The sequence below is a fragment of the Sturnira hondurensis genome, unplaced genomic scaffold (genome assembly GCF_014824575.4).
Source record: "Sturnira hondurensis isolate 20B ecotype Veracruz unplaced genomic scaffold, ASM1482457v3 Scaffold0019144, whole genome shotgun sequence".
Lineage (NCBI taxonomy): Eukaryota > Metazoa > Chordata > Mammalia > Chiroptera > Phyllostomidae > Sturnira > Sturnira hondurensis.
This window is the reverse complement of record NW_028091775.1, coordinates 2,131,776-2,142,721: the sequence shown is the minus strand read 5'-3', so window position 1 is coordinate 2,142,721 and position 10,946 is coordinate 2,131,776.

Below are 10,946 nucleotides of genomic sequence, written 5' to 3'. Positions count from 1 at the left end.
TACAAAGAGAAAAGAACTCATAAAAATATTTCGGCAGTAAACTATATATGGCTCCAGAACAGAAAATAATGTTATTTATTTAAATATATGTAAGAACTATAAAGACTGTTTTTTCAAAACAGTAGAAATTTAAAGTATGAGATAGAAGCTAGTAAGTACCACACCACAAATATAATCATTTTCCAAGCCACTCCAATTAATGGAAAGTTCAAGCAAGGAAGAGCACACTCTAATGAAGCAACCTTGATGCTGGAGGCAAACCGTCACAGGACAATGAAGAGAGGAGTCTTTCCTGTTTTCACTCACTGATAATTTTTCAGATAGGGCAATCGATAAGGTAGAACAATAGTTAAACTCCTTAGTCTCAATTTCTGCTTTCATTTCAATGTGGGGAACAACCTACTGAAAGGAGATTGCTAGAAAAAGACCATTTCTAACAAGTTTGTCAATAGCATGTGAGTAAACACAACCGAAAACTGCTTGATTAATCCTTTCTTCTCAAATTAAGAACTCTTACATTTCTGACTTCCTGCCCAGATGGAGGCATAGGTAGATACACTTTGCCTTTTTACACAACTGAAAGAAGGACAACAACAAATTAAAAAAAAAAAAAAACCAGAACTGCCAGATTGAACTGTTTGGAAGTCCGACAACCAAGGAATTAAAGAAGAAACATTCATCCACACTGGTAGGAGGGGCAGAGATGGGCAGCCGGGGCAGAGAGGACACACAGCAAGGCCATGGCTGGCAGAGCAGGTGGTCCCATATTTGCCTGCAGATAAACCAAGAGGAACAACTGGGGAAGGAGACAGACCCCACAACCCAGGATTCCAGCACAAGGAAATAAAGCCTCAAAATCTCTGGCTGTAAAGAGTTCTGGGAGCTGCAGTGGTGGGACAAACTCCCTGCCTCACTGAAGAGTTTATTGGAAAGACCCATAGGGTCCTAGAATGTACACAAACCCAACCACCCCAGAGTCAGCACCAAAAAGGCCCAATTTCCTTGTAGGTAGTAGGGGAAGTGACTGAAAGCTGGCTGAGAGCTGAGACAGCCCTGCCCTGGCAAATACCTAAGGCTTTGCCCCTTATGATGTAACAGGCACACTGAGGGGGGAAAAATGGCCCTAGTGGAAAAACAGATCAAACCTCAAAAAACAGAACTAAGTCATGAAGAGATAGCCAATCCGTCAGATGCAGAGTTCGAAACACTGATAAGCAGTATGCTCAATGAAATGGTTGAGTATGGTCACAAAATAGAGAAAAAAAAAGTGGACTATGAAAAGTGAAATAAAGAAAAATATACTGGGAACCATCAGTGAAGGGAAGGAAACCAGGACTCGAATCAATCATTTCGAGCCTAAGGAACAAATAAACATTCAAGCAGAACAGAATGAAGAAACAAGAATTCAAAAGAATGGGGAGAGGCTTAGGAACCTCTGGGACAACTTTATTTTTTTATTTTTATTTTATTTTATTTTTTAAAGATTTTTACTAATTTATCTTTAGAGGGGAAGGGAAGGACAGAGGTAGAGAAATATTAATGTATGGTTTCCTTTCACGCGTCCCCCACTGGGAACTGGCCTGCAACCCAAGTATGTGCCCCAATTGGGAATTGAACTGTGATCCTTTGGTTCGTAGGCCCTCACTCAATCCACTGAGCCACATCAGCTAGGTCTGGGACAACTTTACACGTTCCAATATCTAAATCATAGGGGTACCAGAAGGAGAAGAGGAAGAACAAGAATTTGAAAGCTTATTTGAAAACATAATGAAAGAGAAATTCCCCAATCTGGCAAAGGAAATAGACTTCCAGGAAATCCAAGAAGCTCAGAGAGTTCAAAAGAAGTGGGATCTAAGGAGGCACACACCAAAGCACATCATAATTATGTTACTCTAGATTAAAAATAAAGAGAGAATCTTAAAGCAGCAAGAGATAAGGAGACAGTAACCTACAAAGGAGTTCCCATAAAACTATCAACTGATTGCTCAAGAAAAACCTTACAGGCAAGAAGGGGCTGGAAAGAAGTATTCCAAGTCATGAAAGACAAGGTCCTACATCCAAGATTGCTCTATCCAGCAAAGCTTTCATTTAGAATGGGAGAGCAGATAAAGCGCTTCCCAGATAAGGTCAAGTAAAGGAGTTTATTAACACCAAGCCCTTATTATATCAAATGTTAAAGGGAACTATCTATGAAAAAGAAGAAGATAAAAATATGAACTATAAAATGACAACAAATTCAAAATTAGCAACAACTGAATCTAAAAAAGAATAAAAAACAACTAAGCAAACAAGTAGAACAGGAACAGAATCACAGAAAAGATCACATGGAGGGTTAGCAACAGGGGAGTGGGAGGGGGGCATGGAGGAAAACGTACTGGTAATAAGGAGCATAAACTGTAGGTACAAAATAGACAGGAAGAGGTTAAGAATAGTTTAGGAAATGGAGAAGCCAAGGAACTGATATGTATGATCCATGGACATGAACTAGGTGATGGTGTTGCTGGTAGGCCTGGTGGTGCAGGGCAGAGCGGAATAATGTGGAGAAAAAATGGCACAAGTGTAATAGCATAATCAAGAAAATATATTTAAAAATATATTTAAGCCCTGGCTGGTGTAGCTCAGCGGATTGAGCGCAGGCCTGCGAACCAGAGTATCGTGGTTTGATTCCCAGTCAGGGCACATGCCTGGGTTGCAGGCCAGTTCCCAACAGGGGACACAAGAGAGGCAACCCTACATTGATATTTCTCTCTGTATCTCCTTCCTTTCCCCTCTAAAGATAAATAAATCTTAAAAAAAACTGCTATGAAATATATATATATATTTAAAAATAACTCTTGCATTTCTTTAAGAGCAAAACAAGCTGAATACACTCAGTCTTTGATAACATCAACTTTTGTGTAGGGCTACTTTGATTAAAGCATCAGAGATGCTTTCACCAGCCAAAGCCTATAATTATAGAGGTGGACAGAATTAATGGCAACCATTAATTAATATTGGGGATTTGTTTGTTTAATTTCATTTTATCATCTCCATAATTTAGGGGGATGTTACAATTGTTGTCATTGTACAATTGTTACAAATTGTCATAAGCCATGAAACCATTAGAGCCCTACAGGAGAGCATTGGCAGGAAAATCTCAGATATTCCATGCAGCAATATTTTTACTGATACATCCCCTAGAGCAAGGGATATAAAGGAAAGAATAAACAAATGGGATCTCATCAAAATTAAAAGCTTCTGTATGGCTAAGGAAAACAGTATCAAGATAAAAAGAGAAGCAACTGTTTGGGAAAACATATTTGCCAATGATACCTCAGACAAAGGCTTAATCTCCAAAATATACAAAGAACTCACTTGTCTCTACTCAAAGAAGACGAGCAACCCAATTAAAAAATGGGCAAAGGACTTGAACAGACACTTCTCCAAGGAGGACATACAGAGGATCCAGAGACACATGAAAAGATGCTCGATATCACTAGCTATCAGAGAGATGCAAATTAAAACCGCAATGAGATATCATTTTACACCAGTCAGAATGGCTATCATAAACAAAGAAACAAACAACAAGTGCTGGAGAGGCTGTGGGGAAAAGGGCACCCTAGTTCACTGTTGGTGGGATTGCAGACTGGTACAACCACTATGGAAAACAGTGTGGAATTTTCTAAGAAAACTAAAAATGGAGCTGCCTTTTGACCCAGCAATTCCACTGCTGGGATTATATCCTAAGAACCCTAAAACACCAATCCAAAAGAACCTATGCACCCCGATGTTCATAGCAGCACAATTCACAATAGCCAAGAGCTGGAAGCAACCTAGATGCCCATCGGTAAATGACTGGATCAAAAAGCTATGGTACATTTACACAATGGAATTCTATGCTTCAGAAAGAAAGAAGGAGCTACTACCCTTTACCACATCATGGATGGAACTGGAAAGCATTATGCTGAGCGAAATAAGCCAGGCGGTGAAAGACAAATACCATATGATATCACTGTTAACAGGAATCTAAACAACAAAACAAAGAAGGAAGCAAAATATGACCAAAGACACTCAAATATGGAACTTACTGACAGGGACCAGAGGGGAGAGGGGAGAGAATCACAGGGGAAAAGGGGATGGACTCACATGAACAAGTATAAAGGACACATGGACAATAACTAAGGGTGAGGGGTGGAAAAGGGAGGGAGGTGGGGAGCACTGCAGGGGGGGGAGGCAGGGAATACAAGACAGAAAACTGTACTTGAACAAGAATTAAATTTAAAAAATTGTCATTACAATTATTAGTCCATTTTATATATAAGAAATCTAAGTATCAGAGTGGCTAAATGTTTACTCAAAGTCATGCAGCTAGTGAGAGGCAGAAAAGGGTCCAACCCTAGTGGTTAGTTCAGTGCCAGCCTGCTGACCATTGTGCTCCTGACATAGTAAAATCACTGCCCGTCAAAGTCCACACCTACCATCTCTCCCCAGAGTTATCTTATCATGTAATTTAGCAATCATACAATCCCTTAAACTTAATTTAATTAAACTATGCACTATAATGTAGCTTAATTATAGTATTATTATATATAAATATTAATGCAGAATCCTCAGTCTGATTTCACAAAAAGTGGAAGTAATGTAATCACTTTAGGCCTTAACACGTTACCAACTTTATCTTAATTTATATGAATTTAGATCGAATCTTTATCTAATTTGTAGACACATAAAATTTTTACTTTGTTTATTTTCCTCTGGTTTGTCCATTTCTTTTGTTTTGTTTGTTCCCCTCTCTATATATCAGGGTTATTTACAGAGTGAAGTGCTGCCTAGGGAAGTGAAAAGGTAGAAGGAGCAATTAATTTGCATGGTAAGGAAAAGCAGTCAATGGCCCTGGTTCCAAGAGGGCATGTTGTACAGTCAATGAAATTTGCAGAAAGCAATGTCAACATTTCGTGTTTGTCCTTTAGGTATTGAGTATGTTCCAGCACAGCAATTACTACTGATAAAATAAGTTCAGATAGATTTTTAAAAAGTCACTAATAAGACAAAACCACTTTCTCAGGCCCTCTTTCCCAGAGCTAGCTGGACCCCATAAGGCATGACTGACCCTATTGTTTCAGGAGCCTTTAACCTCAGTGTTAGCAAATTACTGGAAGTGCATGAAGGTGCAGAGGCTCCAGGAACTTTCCAGACAGGACATACTAGACCACAATGACCACCGTGTCTGATTAACCAATAAAAAGTAAAAGCCTTAATCCCTCAGTGCTGGTGCTGGTTTCTTTCTCCACACCTAGCCCCTTTCCAGCCTTGGGAAAGTAAAAATAAACCTGCACTCTGCACTTTCTTGTTTTTGTGAATTCTTTCCCAGCCCATGTCACCAACCACCCCAACAGTCACCAGGGAGAGGTGCATTCAGCAAAATCTACTGATCAGAGATACAAAGTTATTTTTCTTTAAAACAGTATATATCTGTCTTTAAGCTATTCATGTGTACACTAATCCATCCATAAACTCATTCAATATTTATTGAGATCTATTATGTGCTGGGTTTCTTGAAGCTTATCTTGTGGGAAGTGGAGACAAACAGATAATTACAATAATGTGTTCAAATACCAATAATTTGTCAAGAGTAAGGTTAAATAAATCATAAATATGTTTTGGCATGTTGGTTTCTCTGAGTCAGAGTTTAGAAAGCAGAATATTTTTAGGGTCCACCCTGGGGGTTGGGGTTCTAGAAGGGAGAAAAGGAAACATTACAGGACTGGGCAGAGTGAAGTCAGGCTGTTTGGTCAGCCTGACATCAGCCTCAGCCTCAGCCAGCCCTAGAGGGAGCTCTGGAGCTAAAATCTTCTGTCAGACTTGCCCCCATTGGATCAAAATGTCTGGACTTGTATTCTTCCCTCTTAGTCGATCATTATTTANCAGAATATTTTTAGGGTCCACCCTGGGGGTTGGGGTTCTAGAAGGGAGAAAAGGAAACATTACAGGACTGGGCAGAGTGAAGTCAGGCTGTTTGGTCAGCCTGACATCAGCCTCAGCCTCAGCCAGCCCTAGAGGGAGCTCCGGAGCTAAAATCCTCTGTCAGACTTGCCCCCATTGGATCAAAATGTCTGGACTTGTATTCTTCCCTCTTAGTCGATCATTATTTATGGTTCACTTCACCTTGGAAAGTTTGACCTTGTGTAAGGTGGTTCTCTGGAGCCAAAGTGATACTGAAGGTGCTTCCAGCTGCAGCCTGGCTGCTGACAGGCAGGACTCTAAACATCCAGGAACAAGCTTTGCCTTGGCGGGGCCTGGGTGACACATTACTATGTCCATCACGCCAGCTTTTAAGAGGGCTAAGTATAGGAGGCCAGGGGTTAGGACATAAAGTCTTCTTGGAAGAAATGAAGCTTAAATTAGAAAGATGAATAGGAAGAAGTCAGGTAAAAAAGGAGGAAACAAACTTTCAGACAAAAGAAAAAGTATCCATGGTCAAAGACAACCATGTGGTGATTGCAAGGGTTTGGGGTGGGTGGAGGCGGAGAGAGTAAAAGGGAGATAAATGGTACTGGAAAAAATACAAAAATAAGCTGCTTAAAAAATAAACAGAAGATAATGCTCTATACTAAAGGAATACAAAGTATTTGGTTTAGCTGGAGCAGAGTGCAAAGGCTTCAAAAGGCAAGAGGTGATGCTGGAGACAGAAGCTTCTGGCAAAGTGAGTGATTCACTCCCCACCACCTATAAATGGGACACTAGTTCCAGGAACAACCACGCTGCTCTTTCCATGGCGACATATGTAAAAGGGTATCTATATTGTATTTTACACTGAAATATAAATCGATGTGGCCATTTTAGAACAATTCAGCGTTAAAATAGGATAAAGAGCCTACTTTTCCAAAGTGAATAAAATTTGTCCTTAATAACACTTTTAAATATGTATGCCTAAATATATAAAATATATATACAATATATATATACATATATACACACACATATATATATAAATACATATACTGCTATTAAGCTATCACTTGACCTTTTTAAAATGATACCTTGTTGAGAAATATTTTTGATAGTAATAAAATTGCTTCTACTGAATCCATCACCTACATGTTATGGAATTTTAACAGTAATAGGGTGTTTCCTTCTGTTTGGGATTCTCTCCACCAATTATCTGAAATAAGTAGTGGGATATATTTCAAAACATATTTTGTTGGAAATATGCTTCCTTGCAGAGCTTGCACACAGGTATCGGTATTTTCTCTCAGAGTTAGGATTCTGTAACGCCACCCATGTCTCCTAATTTTATTGTAACCACAGTTCCTTTTGCCTCAGCTCATTACAGAGACAAATATCCGTTAGTGACAGGTGACTTTTCATTCTAATGCACCTGTACTACTGATGTCTGGGCCTCTGTGATATTCTATTTTGCACCTGAAATTAGTTTCTGTGTTACAGCCCTGAATGCGTGATAAGAAAAAAGATACAATAATTTAGATAAACTCCACTAAATGGCTTGACTGAAATAAAGCCAAACTGAAGGTAGAAATGGCTGAAGTGATTAAGACTGACAAGTTCTCTGGGGCACTGTGAGAGAAGAAAATAGCTGATGTATTATTATTCATCCACGAATGTGAATTTGGGGGATGTAACTGGAGATGTTCTGTTACAGTTTTAAAGCCTGTTTATGCTGTGAGCCAAGAGCTGCCATAGCAGAGGATACTGCCCTGATCAGAAACGGGATCTCTAGCCATATTGGAAAAGGGCTCTTTCGAGGTGTCTTTAATGTTTCCATTTAGTGTTTCATCCTATATAAGAATACAAAAATAAAGGAAATATTGTTGGTGTAACTGTTTCTTTAAAGATTTTTGAGGTATTGCATGGTGTGTGTTTATCTCTCTCTCTCCATACACACACACACACACACACACACACATATATATATATATATATATATATATATATCCATGTATAATGTATTTGTGTGTTTATCCATAGCCATACATATGTGTGTGTATATCTACTCATATGGGTGTGCAGGTGTGTATACGTATGTACATGTGAATTTTTCTGATTAGTGACCAGTATTCTTTATTAAAATGGTCTGAAAAAATAAAATCCCAAAATATGCTCATCAGTAGAATTATGCTACAAAAATCTGTATTATAGAGAAAAACTAAACTCAATAGCCAATAAATTCTAACAATATGAACATTTTATATAGTTTAATCTTCAATCCTTAAGAACACTTTACCTGATATTATTAAAACATGGTGAAAATGTCACATGGGTTAGCTACACCACAATAAGTCATATGGCATAATGAACACATAACGGGTATAGAGAAGGTCTCATTGGGTCAACTTCCTTTATTTTCTTATTTTGTCTCCTATTTATAATCACAATCATTACATGCACACTAGCACTCCAGAGACTAAACACAAACTACTGTTTTGCAGAGGATTAAAGAGTCACAATTATGTGATATCCCTCACAGTGAAAAGTGGGGTCTATTTTCCTTGCCTTTGAACCTGTGCTGGCCTATGACGGCTTTGATTAATAGATGTGTGACAGTGGGGATGCTATACCAGACCTAGACCTCCCTTTTAAGGGGACTGGCAGCATCTGCTCTGGTCTCTTGAGTCCTGGGCTGCCATGTAAGAAGTCTGACTGCTGTGTTATGAAGATTCACCAAGGTACCAAAGATGTTAACAAAGCTACTACCTTGCATCTTCTAGACCAGCCCGGTTCCTAACTGGTACTATATAACATTCATGCTTCAGAAAAAGTGTCAAGTTGAGCTTGTTCTGAGGTTCTGGCCCACAATGTTAGGAAGAAGATATTGTTTTAAGCCATTAAATGCTAGAGTATGTTGTTATAAAGCAATAAATAACTAAAATAACCTTAGAAGACAGAACATCTACCTATTTACTGATTTCTCAATTTATAGTAATTTTTTGGTCAACTGCACATTATGGCAAGTTCTCTAATTGTACTGACAAAATAATGGTGTGTTGTGTTGACTTTATCTTCAAGGAAAATCATGATTTGTCTGTTTTGACTAAGTAACCCTAATTGGTCAAGCACCAATAATATTGACACTATTCAATATTTATTGAGCTTTGCTGCCAATTTACACTATGGGCCACTCAATACGTTCTTTGCTTTTGTATGCCTGCTTTTGTCCTCTGATAAACTAATCTGATATTCAAGTAGAATATAATATTGCTTTTAGTTATTAAAATTTTAGTTTCATTTTTAAAAAGAAATCAGAGACCTTATAGCAAAGAGCACACTAACAAAATGTATCAGGTGAATATAAAAAGTACCCATGTTAATTTTTTTCAATTAATTTATTTTCCAATTACAGTTGACAAACAATATTATATTAGTTTCAGGTGTAAAACATAGTGGTTAGACATTTATATACCTTACGAAGTGATCATCCTAAGTCTAGTACTCATCTGTCACTGTACATATTCATTACAATATTATTGACTATATTCCCTTTGTTGTACTTTATACCCCTGTGGCTATTTTGTAACTGTCAATGTGTATGTCTCAGTCCCTTCACCTTTCTCACCCAGCCTACCCCCACCCCCACCTCCATTTTGGAGACAATCAATTTATTCTCTGTATCTATTAGTTTATTTTTGTTTCATTTGTTAATTTATTTTTTTCTTTAAATTCCACAAGTAAGTGAAATCCTATAGTATTTTTCTTTCTCTGTCTGACTTATTTCATTTAGCATAACATCCTCTAGGTCTACCCATGTTGCTATTTTTTTCCTAAGGCTTTCATTTATGTTATTAAGTATAAGTCCTTCAAAACATAGTTTCTTCTAAGTTTCCCCATGTTTAACTCTCAGACCCAAAGGACTAAAGCTATGTTCTGAGGTTTTGTGCCTAGTATTTAATGTCAGAGTTAGCAGATGCTCAACCAACTGGTAGAATGAATTAACTTGATTCAAGTGACAGTCTATATAGTAGTGAATACAGATGTTTTGGTAGATATGACAGTATTTTCACCATTACTAATTATTCTTTCTAGCCATTCTAAGGAGACTTTCTGACCTCAATTAAGGCAGGAATAGAAGTTACAGGTGATAAAAAATCAGAATAGCATTTTTTTCTTTTCTTACTACTCTAAGATCTCAAACATTTAATTTTAGAAATAGTGTATCCCTTCGAAGTTTCTATATGTTATACCACATTGTTCTTACAATACACAAATTATTCTAAGGAAAGGAAATTCTCCATTTGAGACCTATTGCTGTGTGTTGCTGGGTTTCACTACATTTGCATGGGAAAGGACATCATAAATAATTTGATATGTATTTATCTAAATTATTTTATAACATGTATTATTTATTATTTGATACTAATAATTATAAATACTTATATCATTTTATGATTACATATTATATATTACTTAATATTATATGCTAATTTATAATGTTTGCAAATTATACCCCGTGTTAGAAATATATGATCCACACAAATGTTAGACTGATCATTTAAGCACTGAGGGTGAGCATTAAATGCAAATTTATCCTACACTCTTAGTTTTGCTTCTGCAACCTTATTTTCTCTCTCCTTTACTTGCATCAGTTGACAAAACAACTTTAAGTTAAAATTTTGCTTTACTATATCTATCTTTGAATATTATTTTAAGAAATTAATAAGTGAGATAAAACAAACATATAAAGAAATAAATTGTCATGGCCTTTAGCATGACAATTTTGTAAGTTTTTATATTTGTTAATATTTTATAAGTATAGTTGATTATTTTTCGTATCGGGATTATCTTTTTAATTAGAGACTAATCTGGATGATATATATGTTAAGTCAAGATCTAGCCCTTTCATCTCTGCCTGTACAGCAACCCTACGACTCTATAGAATGCCTCTTAACCATACTCAGCCTGTGTGCCCCATGAACATCCCTGCACACACACCACACTAATTAATGCTAGTCTGT